Source organism: Natrix helvetica, assembly GCF_964273705.1.
Source record: "Natrix helvetica genome assembly, chromosome: 1".
In the NCBI taxonomy this organism is placed as follows: domain Eukaryota; kingdom Metazoa; phylum Chordata; class Lepidosauria; order Squamata; family Natricidae; genus Natrix; species Natrix helvetica.
In genome coordinates this window covers 121,718,971-121,733,989 of record NC_138548.1, presented here as the reverse complement: position 1 = coordinate 121,733,989, position 15,019 = coordinate 121,718,971, and the positions used below count along the sequence as shown (strand labels likewise).

The 15,019-nt window shown below is 36.3% G+C and overlaps 1 pseudogene across 1 annotated transcript; it reads left to right on the top strand.

Annotated features, from left to right (window-relative positions):
* Positions 1 to 782: 782 nt before the first annotated feature.
* On the top strand, positions 783 to 14,445 carry LOC309390563 (olfactory receptor 10V1-like; annotated as a pseudogene). Its single transcript has 3 exons — positions 783 to 865; positions 4,651 to 4,927; positions 13,786 to 14,445. The product of its transcript is annotated as an olfactory receptor 10V1-like (transcript).
* Positions 14,446 to 15,019: the final 574 nt, after the last annotated feature.

Sequence of the window (15,019 nt, the reverse complement as noted above, 5' to 3'; positions counted from 1 at the left end):
CATTAGGTAAAGCAACATTCATTACATTAATTCCAGTTGGAATTAGAATTTGCAAGAACTTATTGCTTTTTTGTTATTTAGAAGAAAGAGGAGTAAGGTAATCCATTTGAAATGTTTTGACTGAAAACTTTCCACATAATAAGATTCTCCATAGAGTATTTTGTGTTGATGTCTAAATCAGTACAGCTGTGACTGACCAGAAATTGAATTTTAAAGGTTACTCACACATGTTTTATAACTTTGTTCTGAAAAGGACTAAAAATGAGCTGTCAGTTTCCTTGCTGAGAAACTGTAGAACTAATTAATATACTCCCCTGTCATTCATAAATGAAACCCAACCTATTTGCATTGTCATACTTTTATATGTTTTGTCTTGTTACAACATTTTTATTGTGGTGTTGCCTGAACTCATTCACAAAATTTAGCAAGGGCAGATGGCAACTTGTTTTTTTGATTAGTGCTTTGAGCCTTTGGAGTTATAGCTCATGAAAACATTTTGGAAAATCAATAAACATGTGCTGTATTTTTGCAAATGATTGTTATGAATGCTGAAATGGAATAAAGATCCATCTTGGAAGTTCTTTAATAGGCAACAAAGGGATATCTTATCAGAGATACATTATATTTAATACAAAATGGCCAATATATAATGTATGACATAAAGTATGATAAGAGTTTTGTGTGTAAAACAAAACTATTTTCATTTTATGATCAACAATAATCAGATAATAATATGCTGATGATAGCTTTAAGAGGGAAATCCCTCAATAGTAAAGACCCCCCCCCCATTGTTTAAGAAGACTTCAGAACCAGAATCTGCAAAGAAAAGAAAGCAGCAGCTGATATTATGTTTCTAAAAATACAGGTAAGAAATGAAAATGTCTCCTATTCAGTAACCCAAACTTCGTTACACAAGACTATATATGACAAGGACTTGTATATGCTTTGGTTGTTCCTAAAGCAAATGTTTTATAAATAAAATAAGCCAGCCAGCCAGTCTAATGCTACTAATCTTCTTTTCCCTTCTCTTCTCTTTTTTAACAATATCATTATAGTTTATTCTGGCTGGTTTGAGTAAATGAATACTTTAGGTACACTCGTAGTTATATCTTCATTTTTTATTTCTAATTAAAAGTTAAATAATTTACAAATGTTTCATTAATAATTGTCTTCTGAATCTAAATGACCATATACACCCTACAAACAATAGTGCTTCCTATGGGCTTCAAAAGGTTAGAGAATAATTGGATAACAACAAACCAGGAAGAAATTCTAACCTTTTAATGCTCTGTAGTATTTATCTTGATTTCTGCTAGCCAAATAAAGTAACTGTATACATATACACACAAATACCAAAGGAGAAGAAATAAATCAACTGTGAGTATCTATTTCCAATCCTATTATTATAATAATTATTTTAAAATATTTTTTATTAAACAGTTTTTTAAAAGACCATTTTTTTTGCAGTTTCCTTCTGTACAACATTTCCACCTTAGTATACATCGATTGTAAATACACTCCCCCCCCCATTTCAGTTTCTCTTTGTCTGTACATATGATACTACTATATACAGTCCTTCATTTACAATCCTTCATTATGTGCATTTCCATTTATACATGTTTGTTCATTTCTACCTATACATTGCTAATTTCTAACACTTGTGTCTTCTTCATTTAGTCTTTCCTTAAGCTTTACACCTGTCCTCTAGTACCACTCGTTCCATACCATATAATATAATATTGTTTCCTCCTTTTCTTTTATTTCTTTTGTAAGTTTGTCCATCTCTGCACACTCTTAACACTTTCTTTATAACCATTCCCCTCTGATGGTATATTATTATTATTCCAATTTTGTGCCTATATTAATGTTGATGCTATTATGATATGTATAATTAAATATTGTGGGTTTTACTGATATTTCCTTTTAGATATTCTCAATAGAAATAATTCCGGTTTCATATCTATTTGCTGTTTAGTAATTTCTTTGAGCCATTTTCTTGTTCTATTCCAATATTGTTTAGACTTTGGACATAACCACCACATGTGGTAATGCGTTCCTTGATTTTGCCTACATTTTCAACAGTCAGGTGATGAATTCGGATATGTTTTAGCCAGTCTCACTGGTGGGAGATGCCATCTATAGAACATTTTATACATATTTTCCTTGTAGGCTACTGCCATCGTCAATTTATAATTTTCATTCCAATTTTTTCCAATTTCTCCAAATCAATACTGTATTCAAAATGTTTGGCCCAAGTTATCATAGTTTCTTTACTACCTCCTCCTCCATTCTGTAATTCAATAAGTAGTTATATGATTTCTTGATCAATTTATCCTCTGTACCTTGTAAAATTTTATCTAGACCTTGCGGTTCTGTTTGGAATCCAAACTGTTCTTTATCTTTCTTCTTAAGAAGCAATGGGTGGAAACTAATCAAGGAGAGAAGCAACTTAGAACTGAGGAGAAACTTCCTGACAGTTAGAACAATTAATCAGTGGAACAGCTTGCCTCCAGAAGTTGTGAATGCTCCAACACTGGAAGTCTTTAAGAAGATGTTGGATAGCCATTTGTCTGAAACGGTATAGGGTTTCCTGCCTAGGTAGGGGGTTGGACTAGAAGACCTCCAAAGTCCCTTCCAACTCTACTATTGCATTGTATTATATCTAGCCTGTAACTGCATATATGGCTACCAATCAATGTCTATACCCTGTTCTTTTAGACCTAATCTTGTTTTTAATTCCCCCTGATCGTTTAGTAAATCCTTATATCTTTTTATTTTATCTATGTCTAATACATTTGGGTAAATTAATGCTTCTATAATTGATAGCCAATTCAGAATTTTAATGCAGTGTTTTTCTTTAGTTTTTTTGCCATTCTTGTAGCAAAGCATCCCTAATAATATTTTTCTGAAAATAACTGTGGGTTTTATTTTTGCCGTCCCATATAAAGGCATGCCATCCTAACTGTAAGTCATTTCCTTCTAAAATCAACATTCTTTCATTTTTTAACTCAAACCAATCTTTGATTCACGTAAGTCGTGCCACTGCCTGGTAGTAAGTCTCCTAATCTGGAAACCCGAATCCTCCTCTTTCTCTACTATCCTGCAATAGTTTTATTTTAATTTGTGCTTTTCACCCCAGCCAAATGTATTTCATAGTTAGCTTATTTAAATCTTTAAAAAAGCTTTTACCTAATTTTATCGGTGCTACTTGAAAGAGGAACAGTATTTTTGGTAAAATGTTTATTTTGATGGCAGCTTTCTTCCTGTAAGGGACAGTTGTAGTTTTTTTTCCATATTTCCAAATCTTTTTTAATCTGTTGTATTAATATAGTGTAGTTATCTTCTTTGATTGAAGTACATCTGGCTGATATTTTAATTTTTGGTAAGTTGTATGCCCATTCTTTCTTCCAATTCTCTTTCCTGTTTTTTAGTAAGATTTTTCGTTATTGCCTTTGTTTTTTGTTTTCTGTTAAATTTAAGTCCTGCTACTCTACCGTATTCTTCTGTGTGTTGCACCAGTTTGGGTCCTGTCTCTAGCGGTTGTTCCAATATAAATACTAAGTCGTCTGCAAATGCTTGGACTTTGTATTCTTCTTTCCTTATTTTCAAATCTTTTAGTTTCTAATCTCCTCTGATTTTTATTAGCAATACCTCCAAAGTTAATATGAATAATAAAGATGATAGTGGACATCCTTGTGTTACTCCCTTCCGAATGATAACTTTTCAGTAGTATCACCATTTATTGTTACTTTAGCTGTTTGGGTTGTGTATATTTTTTCCACCATCTTTACAAATTTCTCCCCAAAATTCATAGTCTCCAATTGGAAAATAATAAATCTCCAATTTAAATTATCAAAGGCTTTTGGGGCATCCAAAAAGATTAAAGCAGCTTGCTTTCCTGGGTGTGCTTCATAATATTCTAATGTGTTTATAATGGCTCTCATGTTGTTTCTTATTTGTCTTCTTGGTAAAAATCCGTTTTGGTTTGGATGGATATACTCGTTTAGAACCTTTTTAACTCTTTCTGCAATTATGGATACAAATATTGTATAGTTCGCATTTAGCAGTGAAATGTCTCTATAGTTTTTAATCTGATGTGGGTCTGTATCTCCTTTTGGAATAAGTGTAATAAGTGCGTCTGTCCATGAATTTGGTATCTTTGTTTCTACGAGCACCTCTTTGAATACATGGGAGGGGTAAGAGAGAGGACAGGAATGATGGGCATGGGAGTAGGGGGAAGAAAGGCCCTCTCAATAGTTCCCTGTCATACAAATGCTTCAACGTTTGTAAATACCTGGGCAACACCGAGTTATCAGCTAGTTTAGTAATAAAAATAAGTATTCTTGGCCTCTTAATGCCTGATTAAAATGTCCTGCTTACATAATAAAATAAGAGACATGTACAATACATACATACCTGGAGACCAAATTTACCTTTAAAATGTTTGCCATGTTATCTTGACTCAAAAAGAGTAGTTGGTGAAATATTTAATAAAATGACTGCCTCTCAGCCAACATTAAGTACAGGTACAGCACAATAGTCTAATATACAGATGTTGGTTGTTTAATTATCTCTTGATGAATTTCTTAAGTTCAACTTTAATTTCCAAAGTTTTCATTTTCATATATTTTTGTTCTTTCTCCTTTTAAGAGACCACAGGACTTAAATGAAGGTTGAAAATCAAACTTTGAATCCAGAATTTCATTTCCAACCATTCACAACCATCCCAGAGATGAAATGGCTGGTCTTCTGGGCTTTTCTTATTCTCTACTTGCTCAGCCTACTTGGGAATGGGTCCATTGCTTTCATCATTTATACTGTAAGCTCTCTCCATACACCAATGTATTTTTTCTTGGCTAACCTGGCATTTCTGGAGGTCGGCTACTCTTGTACCATTGCCCCCTTAACTTTGGCTAATCTTGCTTCAGTGAGAAAGCTCCCCATTTCTTTGAGTGGGTGTGGCACCCAGATTTTTTTTTTTACCATACTGGGGGGTTCAGATTGCGTCCTGCTGGCCATCATGGCTTATGATCGATGCCTGGCAATTTGCCGCCCATTAAGCTACCCTCTGATTATGACCTGGAGAATTTGTGTGAGTCTTGTAGTTGGGGCAGTGGCCATGAGTGGGTTCTTTGCTTTACTGTGGAGTTTCCTCATAATGACTCTGACTTTCTGTGGCAATGATATGCCAATCAGAAATTTTTATTGTGATTTTCCTGCTCTAATGAAAGTGTCATGTGGAGACACCCATCGCCAACAACTTGGCCTTTATATTACAAGTAGTGTTGTCTTGACTGTCCCCGTCACACTAATCTTCCTGTCCTATGTCTTCATCACAATCACCATCCTACGCATCCCTTCTGCCTTGGGGCGTCAACGAGCTTTCTCTACCTGTTCCTCCCATATAATGGTGGTCGTTATGCAGTATAGCTGTAGCAGTTTAATATTCCTATTCCCCGTTTCCTGGTTCTCAGCGGAACAAGTTCGGGTGATGTCTGTCTTCTACACTTTTGTCACACCTGTGTTAAACCCCCTGATTTACAGCATGAGGAGCAAAGAGTTAAAAGAGGCAATGAACAGGACCTTCAGAAGAATAATGCTGCCTCAGAAGAAATCAGACAATTTTGTCAATATGGGAGTAAAGACGCACCAACTATAATAACAATATGATGGGATCCACAAGACAAGAAACTGATGGACAGGTAGACTGTCTGCATGGTGAAAACTTTTCTGATTTATCATAATCTCTGTAGAGCCTAATATCTGAAAATCTTTCCAACTCCTTTATTTAGTCGCAGTAGACATAGAAGATGCCCATGCTTTATGCTCAGTAATAATGTACATATGTATGTGTGCTGCATGCACGCATACTTTCTCCCAAAATCTTCTATCCCAGAGTAGTAACTACATTAAATTCTACTATGTAGTGAAACACTAATGCAATATCAGGGGTTTTCAATTTAAGTGCATAGAATGTGTGTTTTTGTTTTATTTTGTACTGAAGATGGCATTTAATTTCATTGTACGAGGTGCAAGGACAATAAAGTATTCTTCTTCTTCAACCAGGTTGCATACATGTTGCCTCTGAGTATATTGTATATGAATGTCTGTGTGAGAGAGAAAACATGGGTGCATATATGATACTGTACTTCACTAGGCTTCTACTCTCTCCTTGTATGTCTGTATGCTTGGATGTGTACACCTCTATGCATCCCTTAGTTTAGGTCTTATGAACAAGAGGAAGGGAGCCTCTCCCTGCTTTTCTCTCTCTGTCTCTTTCGTTTGTCTTTCCTTCCTTCCTTCCTTCCTTCCTTCCTTCCTTCCTTCCTTCCTTCCTAACTTCACTCAGCCCTACCAAATTTGGTCTGTTCCTTTTTCAGAGAGTTTTTTCTACTGGTGGAAGGAGAGATAAAGTTCTCTTATGTAATTTCTTCCCAACATTTAATGATATAAATAAAATGTCTTTTGTCTATTGTGTATGTTCTTTTTATATGATTAAACCTCCTCAACATACTTCCTTTGTATAGGTCAGTCACTATTGTAGTCAATCCACATTCATTCAACACCCTAATATTCCTCATGGTCTCCATTTTTGTTTTACATATTTAACGCAATCCACTTCCCCCTGTATTTAACCTACAAGGAAATATGGCTACCTTTTATCAAAATGCATAGATAGAAAGTTTATGTATGGATTCATTATCCATACATAAACTTTGTGTTTGGGGAGTATCGGTTGTTTTGTTTTGCCTTTTTGCTTCACAGCACTCAGGGTTCCCCCCACCCTCAATGTTTGGTATTCTGTTAATAAAAGAGAAAAAAAAACAATTTAAAACTCGTTGTCTTGCTTGAACCAGAAAATGCCAAGGGCAAAAGTCAGAAGCTTCTATAGATATTATACAGCAAAATGACCAAAAGCAGTTTGAGCATGCAAACACTCTACCAGCAGGTGCTAAACTAGGAAGGAAGGGAGGGAGGGAGGGAGGGAGGGAAGAAGGAAGGAAGGAAGGAAGGAAGAAAGAAAGAAAGAAAGAAAGAAAGAAAGAAAGAAAGAAAGAAAGAAAGAAAGAGCAACTGATAAGGAAACAAGACAGCCCAAAAGTGAGATGCAGATTTCCTTCAGAGTGTGAAAACATTAGAGACACATTTCTAGAAAGGGGTTACAGTAGCTTTAATATTCACGTTCAGCTAAGGCCCTAAGTGTTGTTCTAATAAGCAGATCCTTCATTTAGAGCCAGAAGAGATAAGGAGATATAGCAGCATATATCCTTGAGTCTGACCTCCTTTCTTTAAACTCCTGGTCTCTGCCGCAAATTAATCACCAACAGGCCCAAATTTAGCACAATAATAAAAATTCCATCTTTAAAAAGTTGTTGCATAAACAGTACCAGTACCGAGAATGAGAGCCATGAATTTAAATAAACCAGAGATGGGTTGTTGCCAGTTTGGCCCAGATCGGGTGAACCGGTAGTAGCAGTGGTGGGAGGCTCCACCCATCCATCCAGACGCTTCTGCGCATGTACAGAAGGGTCGCGCATATGAGCAAACCAGTAGAAAAAAAATTAGAAACCCACCACTGAAATAAACATATAGTAATACTAGACTTATTCAAATAAATTAATATAACCCACCATTAGATCAAACATCTTTATCCCACTTTATCCCACCTGCACTTTCCAAATTTTACTCTTTGCTACCGCTCATGCCTTTTCAATCAGAATTCCTTCAAACATGATATTCTCTCTGTAGTTTTTGCATTCATTCTTCTTTGCTTTGTGTAACAAAACAATGGCAGAATTATTCCATTCCACAGGCACAAGTATATTGTTCACACGTTAGACAAGGCTTCTCATGTTCATACTGGTCTATGATCATGACAAAGATTTGTCGCAATTCCATTTGAACATTCTCATGCCTATCATTATTTTCTTTTCCGCATTTTTCCTAGACGCTAAGATTGATAGCTGTTCTGTCCCGCGATTCTAATGAATATGCAGACACAGGCTTGGCTGTCTGCCATGACTAATTACAGAGATAAAACCACCCCTTGGCTAGGAGCTTAGAACGCTATCTTCAAGAAACCAAGATTAGCTTTATGGAATGCTTTCTCAACGGCTAGTAAAATGGACTGTTGTTTCCTGCAAGGATTCCCCTCCCGTCGCTCCACCTATAAACTCTTTGGGAGGGGCCACAACCATAGCCAGCTCTCTCTATTTCCTTCTACGAGGTCTTCTCCACAGCTGCTCCCTTCTCCTCTCAGCTCTACGCACATGGACATCAGGGACTACCTCCCTCTGTTCCTCCTCACTGCTCCCTGACTCAGATGCCACCTGGTGGCCAACAGGCCTCTCCAGTTCCTGCTCTGACTCCAAACACCCTCCAGAGTCTTCCTCATCCTCCAGAGCAGTCCCATAATGGTCTGAGCTGTCAGAGTCCACCAACAGGTCAGCCCGCCACTGCTGGGCCACAACAGATAGCATTTCTTTAAATTCCTCTCTTCTTCCCATCACTCTCACACCAATCTCTCATGGTGATCAGAACTGTATTAAGTATTCCAAGTGTGGCCTCACCAATGCAGTATAAAGTGGCATTATTGCTTCTTGTGATCTTGATGTTATCCCTCTGTTCATACAGCCCAAGACTGCAGTGGCTTTTTGGCAGTGGCAGCACATTCCTGGCTCAAACTTAAGTGGTCATCCTAAAGTCACCAAGTTTGAGAAACATTGATTTAATCTTTTGAAAAATTTTGCACTGTTACAGCCATAGAGCTGGACATCAGTTTTCAGGATTGTCTAGCCCAGTTATCAAACACCTGGAGTAAGGTTTGATTTTAGACATACTAATTCAGAAGAGATTTAAGGACACAGCTTTCTAACAAACATGTGTATTGCAAGCACTAAAGAAGCCATTAAAAAGAAATCCAGCCAGGATCAGATAATATACAAGGCACAGTTATAATAGTAGGGTAATTTTATTTATGTGTAACATTTATATAGCTGCCCATCTTGTACTGAACTCTGGGCAGACTGCAATCAACACATTTCATGGACCTTTTACTCCTGCCCATGAAGCAGAACAGGCGGACCTATTGTCTTGAAAGGAAGAATCCTTACATAAGAGACTTCCTTATTTTAACAAGTCTCTCAGGCATGCTATAAAGAAAGCAACTGCCTACAAAGGGAAAAAAACCTATAACCTACTTAAAAACTTCCCCAATTATGTCATCCTTAAAACCCAAGAGATTCTTAGTTAGCTACTTCTGCAAATTATATAAATGGTTGTTCAAATTATCATCAGATATATTATTTGGAAAGCTTGGACATAAAGATATGTATTGCCAGATTTGGAACTAATTTCAAGGTTATATTTAATCTTTAAATGCAACATTAGGTAAAGCAACATTCATTACATTAATTCCAGTTGGAACTGGAAATTGCAAGAACTTATTGCTTTTTTGTTATTTAGAAGAAAGAGGAGTAAGGTAATCCATTTGAAATGTTTTGACTGAAAACTTTCCACATAATAAGATTCTCCATAGAGTATTTTATGTTGATGTCTAAATCAGTACAGCTGTGACTGACCAGAAATTGAATTTTAAAGGTTACTCACACATGTTTTATAACTTTGTTCTGAAAAGGACTAAAAATGAGCTGTCAGTTTCCTTGCTGAGAAACCGTAGAACTAATTAATATACTCCCCTGTCATTCATAAATGAAACCCAACCTATTTGCATTGTCATACTTTTATATGTTTTGTCTTGTTACAACATTTTGGGTTGCTTGAACTCATCCACAAAATTTGGTAAGGGCAGATGGCAACCTGTTCTTTTGATTAGTGCTTTGATCATTTGGAGATTTAGCTCATGAAAACACTTTGGAAAATCAATAAACACATAATGTATTGTTGCAAATGGTTGTTATGAATGCTGAAATGGAATAAAGATCCATCTTGGAAGTTCTTTAATAGGCAACGTATTATACAAAGGGCACTCTCTTATCAGAGATACATTATATTTAATCCAACATGCCCAATCTCTAATATATGACATTGAAAAATCTTGACATAAAGTATGATAAGAATTTTGTGTGTAAAAACAAAAGCATTTTCATTCTATGATCAGCAATAATCAGATAATAATATGCTGATGATAGCTTTAAGGGGGAAATCCCTTAATAGTAAAGACACCCCCCACCCCACCCCCGATTGTTTAAGGAGACTTCAGAACCAGAATCTGCAAAGAAAAGAGAGCAGAAGCTGATATTATGTTTCTAAAACTACAGGTAAGAAATGAAAATATTTCCTATTCAGTAACACAAACTTCATTACACAAGACTATATATGATAAAGTAGTTGTATATGCTTTGGTTATTCCTAAAGCAAATGTTTTATAAATGAAATAAGCCAGGCAGCCAATCTAATGCTACAAATCTTCTCTTCTCTTCTACTCTATTCTCTTTTTTTAACAATATCATTACAGTTTATGGTAAATGGATACTTTAGGCACACTCATAGTTATATCTGCATTTTTATTTCTAATTAAAAGTTAAATAATTTACAAATGTTTCATAAATAATTGTCTTCTAAATGACCATATACACCCTACAAACAATAGTGCTTCCTATGGGCTTCAAAAGGTTAGAGAATAATTGGATAACAACAAACCAGGAAGAAATTCGAACCTTTTAATGCTCTGTAGTATTTATCTTGATTTCTGCTAGCCAATTAAAGTAACTGTATACATATACACACAAATACCAAAGGGAAAGCAATAAATCCACTGTATCTACAGGTGAAACTAAAAAAAAAAAAAGAATATTGTGCAAAAGTTCATTTTTTTCAGTAATGCAACTTAAAAGGTGAAACTAATATATGAGACAGACTCATTACATGCAAAGCCAGATAGTTCAAGCCGTGATTTGTCATAATTGTAATGATTATGGCTTACAGCTCATGGTTCTGTTCTGTTCTACTCTATTTTCTAATCTATTAGTTACCGTATTTTTTGGAGTATAAGATGCGCCGGAGTATAAGACACACCAAGGTTTTGAAGAGGCAAATTAAAAAGAAAAGTTTTTGCACTCTGCAGAACTCCCCCCAAATGGCCATTTTTCGTCAAAAAAGGGGGCATGGATAGCCTTTAGGAGGCCTATAGAGTGTTGTTGGGGGGCAAAAGTGACCCATTTTCACTCATTTCTGCCCTCCCCAGCCCCCAGGAGCACTCTGAAAACCTCCTAAAGGCTTTGCACAGCCATTTTGATTAAGGGGTGTGGTTTCTGGAAGCAAAAAATGCTGTATTCACTGTATAAGATACACCCAGATTTTCAGCCTCTTTTTTTGAGGGAAAAAGATGTGTGTGTGTGTGTGTGTGTGTGTATGTATGTATGTGTATATATATATATATATATATATATATATATATATATATATATATATATATATATATATATATATATATATATATATATATATATATATATATATATGATGTATGTATGTATGTGTGTGTGTGTGTGTGTATATATATATGTGTGTGTGTGTGTGTGTGTGTGTGTGTGTGTGTGTGTGTTACAACCCCTGGTATGCCCAAATATGGGAGGGAACTCACTCCTCCCTCTTTCTGTCCTTCGGCTCATCACAGAAAACCATGCAGGCAGAAATCCATATTTTTATTTTTAATGTTGCCTTTTTATAAGGCAACACACACACACACACACACACACACACACACATATATATATATGCTGGTTTTGTTGTATTCGGGTCTTTTCCCGTGTAAGGTTGAGATTGTCTTTGCAACGTTTCGGCAGGATCTCACCTGCCATCTTCAAGCATTTTAAGCCCACGGCTTGAAGATGGCAGGTGAGATCCTGCCGAAACGTTGCAAAGACAATCTCAACCTTACACGGGAAAAGACCCGAATACAACAAAACCAGCATACCTACACCCGTGAAAATCTATGAAAATATATATATATATGTTGTAATTGTACTGATAAATAAATAAAGGGAGACTAGTATAGATCTATTTCGATATAGATCATATATATATATGTTTTCGTAGATTTTTTTTATTATTTTTTTTAAGCCCACGCTTGAAGATGGCAGGTGAGATCCTGCCGAAACGTTGCAAAGACAATCTCAACCTTACACGGGAAAAGACCCGAATACAACAAAACCAGCATATATATATGTACTGATAAATAAATAAAGGGAGACTAGTATAGATCTATTTCGAGCTAATTAGCTCTCATCAGCTAGCCATACCCTTACTGGGATTTGAACCTGGGCTGTATTATATCTTAGGCAGGAGTCTTAGCCACTAAGTTGAAGTCCACAAGTCTTAAAGTTCCCAAGTTTGGACACCCCTGGCTTATGGTGAAAGATTACAATTATTAATGAACTCCGAATGATCAGAGTTCCAAACAGGGGAAAAAATTCATGGAAGAGAAATAAATAAATAAAAGAAATAGAATGAAAGTAGATTGAGTGCAGGAAGAGAAACAATGGCTCCTGTATGAAATATTATTAGAATACAAATTATTTCCCCAAAAGAATCAATAGAAAAAAAAGAAAAAAAAAGCTGCCTTTATCTTACGACCTTAATTTCTATTGCTTATTATTTTTTACTGTTGTGCTTTATACCATATAGCTTTATCTCAAAGGAAGTACTGTGATGCATGTATGTATGTATGTATGTATGTATGTATGTATGTACACACACACACACACACACCACACACACACACACACACAATGTCTTACAAAATTAGATTCTGAATACTGTGTATAGTTTTGGTTTTGTTAACTTAGTGTCACCATTATTTAGTCCTTGTGATTTACTGAAAGTCTGACCTGCTGAATTTTCTATTTTATTTTATGCAGATTTTAAAAATCAAGTGATGGAGTAAAATAAAAGTAACTCTATCTTACATCACTAGAAAGAAACAAATTTTCAACCCTCAGTTCAAATAACAGCATTGACAGCGGCAACAAGCTACAATCTAACATGGCATTATTTAGTACTCTATGTGCAAAATGCATTACAGAAGAGAACAGCAGCTTCTTCCAGACATTATTTATACAGTAAAGGTTCCACCGCTTTCAAAGAAACATACACTTCTAAGGGAATCTGCATTTGAATTAAAGTGAGAAGAGAAAGGTACAGAAATAAGAACAGATTTGGGAAAGGAGCAGCCTGATTACATTTAAAACACAAAACATTGCCACAAACAGAAAAAGAAAAACGAGGCAAGGCAGTCAAATTAATAATGCTCCATTCTTAGATTTACAGTAGTTTGCCAAAGCTACTGCCACTATGGCTATGCCATGTAATTATTATACACATGATATTGACTTCATTTGCAAAAAAAAAAAAAAAGAGAAGAAGCCATGGGGGCGGGGGGTGGGATTCTGCCCTCCATTGGCAGCTAGAAGTTGATTCACCCTGTTGAAAAATACAAAGAACTGCATCTTTGTGATTTATTTTCTTCATTTCTATCTTGCACCAAATCATGCTACGCAATGTACATGGGAAGTGAAAACGACACCAGACTGTCCTATTTCTACTTTCATCCCTTTTCAACCTTCCCAGAGGTGCTTTTGTTGAGTTTTGTTTTTTTTCCCCTAGCTTTGTTCCTACTCAGTCTTTTGGTAAATTCTGCTGTTTTACTCAGTGTGCAGAGTGAACGCACCCATGTATTTTTTCTTGTCGAGCTTGGCCATGCTGGAAATGGTCTGTTCTTTTGTCCTTGCTCCCCTTACCCTGGCCAACCTCCTCTCTGCAAAGAAACCCTCCATCTCCTTGCCTGGGTGTGGCACCCAGATGTTTTTCTTCATCTTCTTGGGAAACAGTGACTGTGTCTTGCTATCCGTCCTGGCTTATGACTGCTATGTGGCCATCTGCCACCCTATTCAACCATTACGAGCTGGAAGGTGTGCTGCTTGTAGCTGGGACCTTCACCGTGTGCTGCTTGTTTGGCATGCAGATCACTATCTTGATATTACGCCTCCCATTCTGTGGCAACTGTGAGATCAATCACTTTTTCTGTGACTTCCCGGCTGTCTTAAAACTAGCCTGTGGGGATGCTCATGCTCACCAAGCCACATTCTTCATCATCTGCCCCCTTGTCCTGACTATTCCATTTCTCCTAGTCTTGCTCTCTTACACCTTCATTGTGATGGCCATCTTGTGAATTAGCACCACTTCCGGCAGCCAGCTTTCTCTACTTGTTCCTCTCACTTGATGGTTGTCATTATGCAGTACAGCTGTGGTGGCTTAGCATACCTGCGGCCTGGCTCCAGTTATTCAGCAGAGGAAGGTCAGGTGGTGTCTATATTCTATACCTTTGGCACACCTGTGTTAAACCCCCTGCTCTATACCAAGCGGAACAGGGAATTAAAAGATACACTGACCAAAATCCTTAGAAAGAGTATTTTGTTCAAATGAAGGGTGTAGCAATCCCAACTAGCACCACCATGTGGTAGAAGCAAGATGTCGCAAAAAAAAACCCCCACCCATGTATGGGACTGAAAGATTTATTCAAGGTTTATACAGATAATATTCCCACTGATTTCTCACAAGCATTCCGACTTATTGACCAAAATAATATTTTCTTCAAGGAACAGCAAGAAATGTTGCTTATTGAGGCTGGTGGGTCTTCTGTGGAGCTTGTTTTATATGTAGAAGTCAACATTTTATTTACAGGTGGCAGTTTGAGAAGCATCCCAAAATGTAATTGTTTGCAGTAGATTTGAACTTCTCTTCTTGTTATTAAATTCTGAAGAAAATACTAAAATGGGTTGGAGACCAAAAATATATGCTTGAAAAGCAGCTGTCTAAAAACTGAACAAATAATAGGGCCTACTGAGATTCAGTATGTAGATTTGTTAACTGTAAAAAAAAAGTTCAATCACTGCTAAAATTAATGTTTTTAACTGTATGTATTGTTATGTTGTTTTTTATGAGGTATAGTACAAGTGTATAACTTTAAGCACTATATGCTTGTATTTTGGCCTTTTCC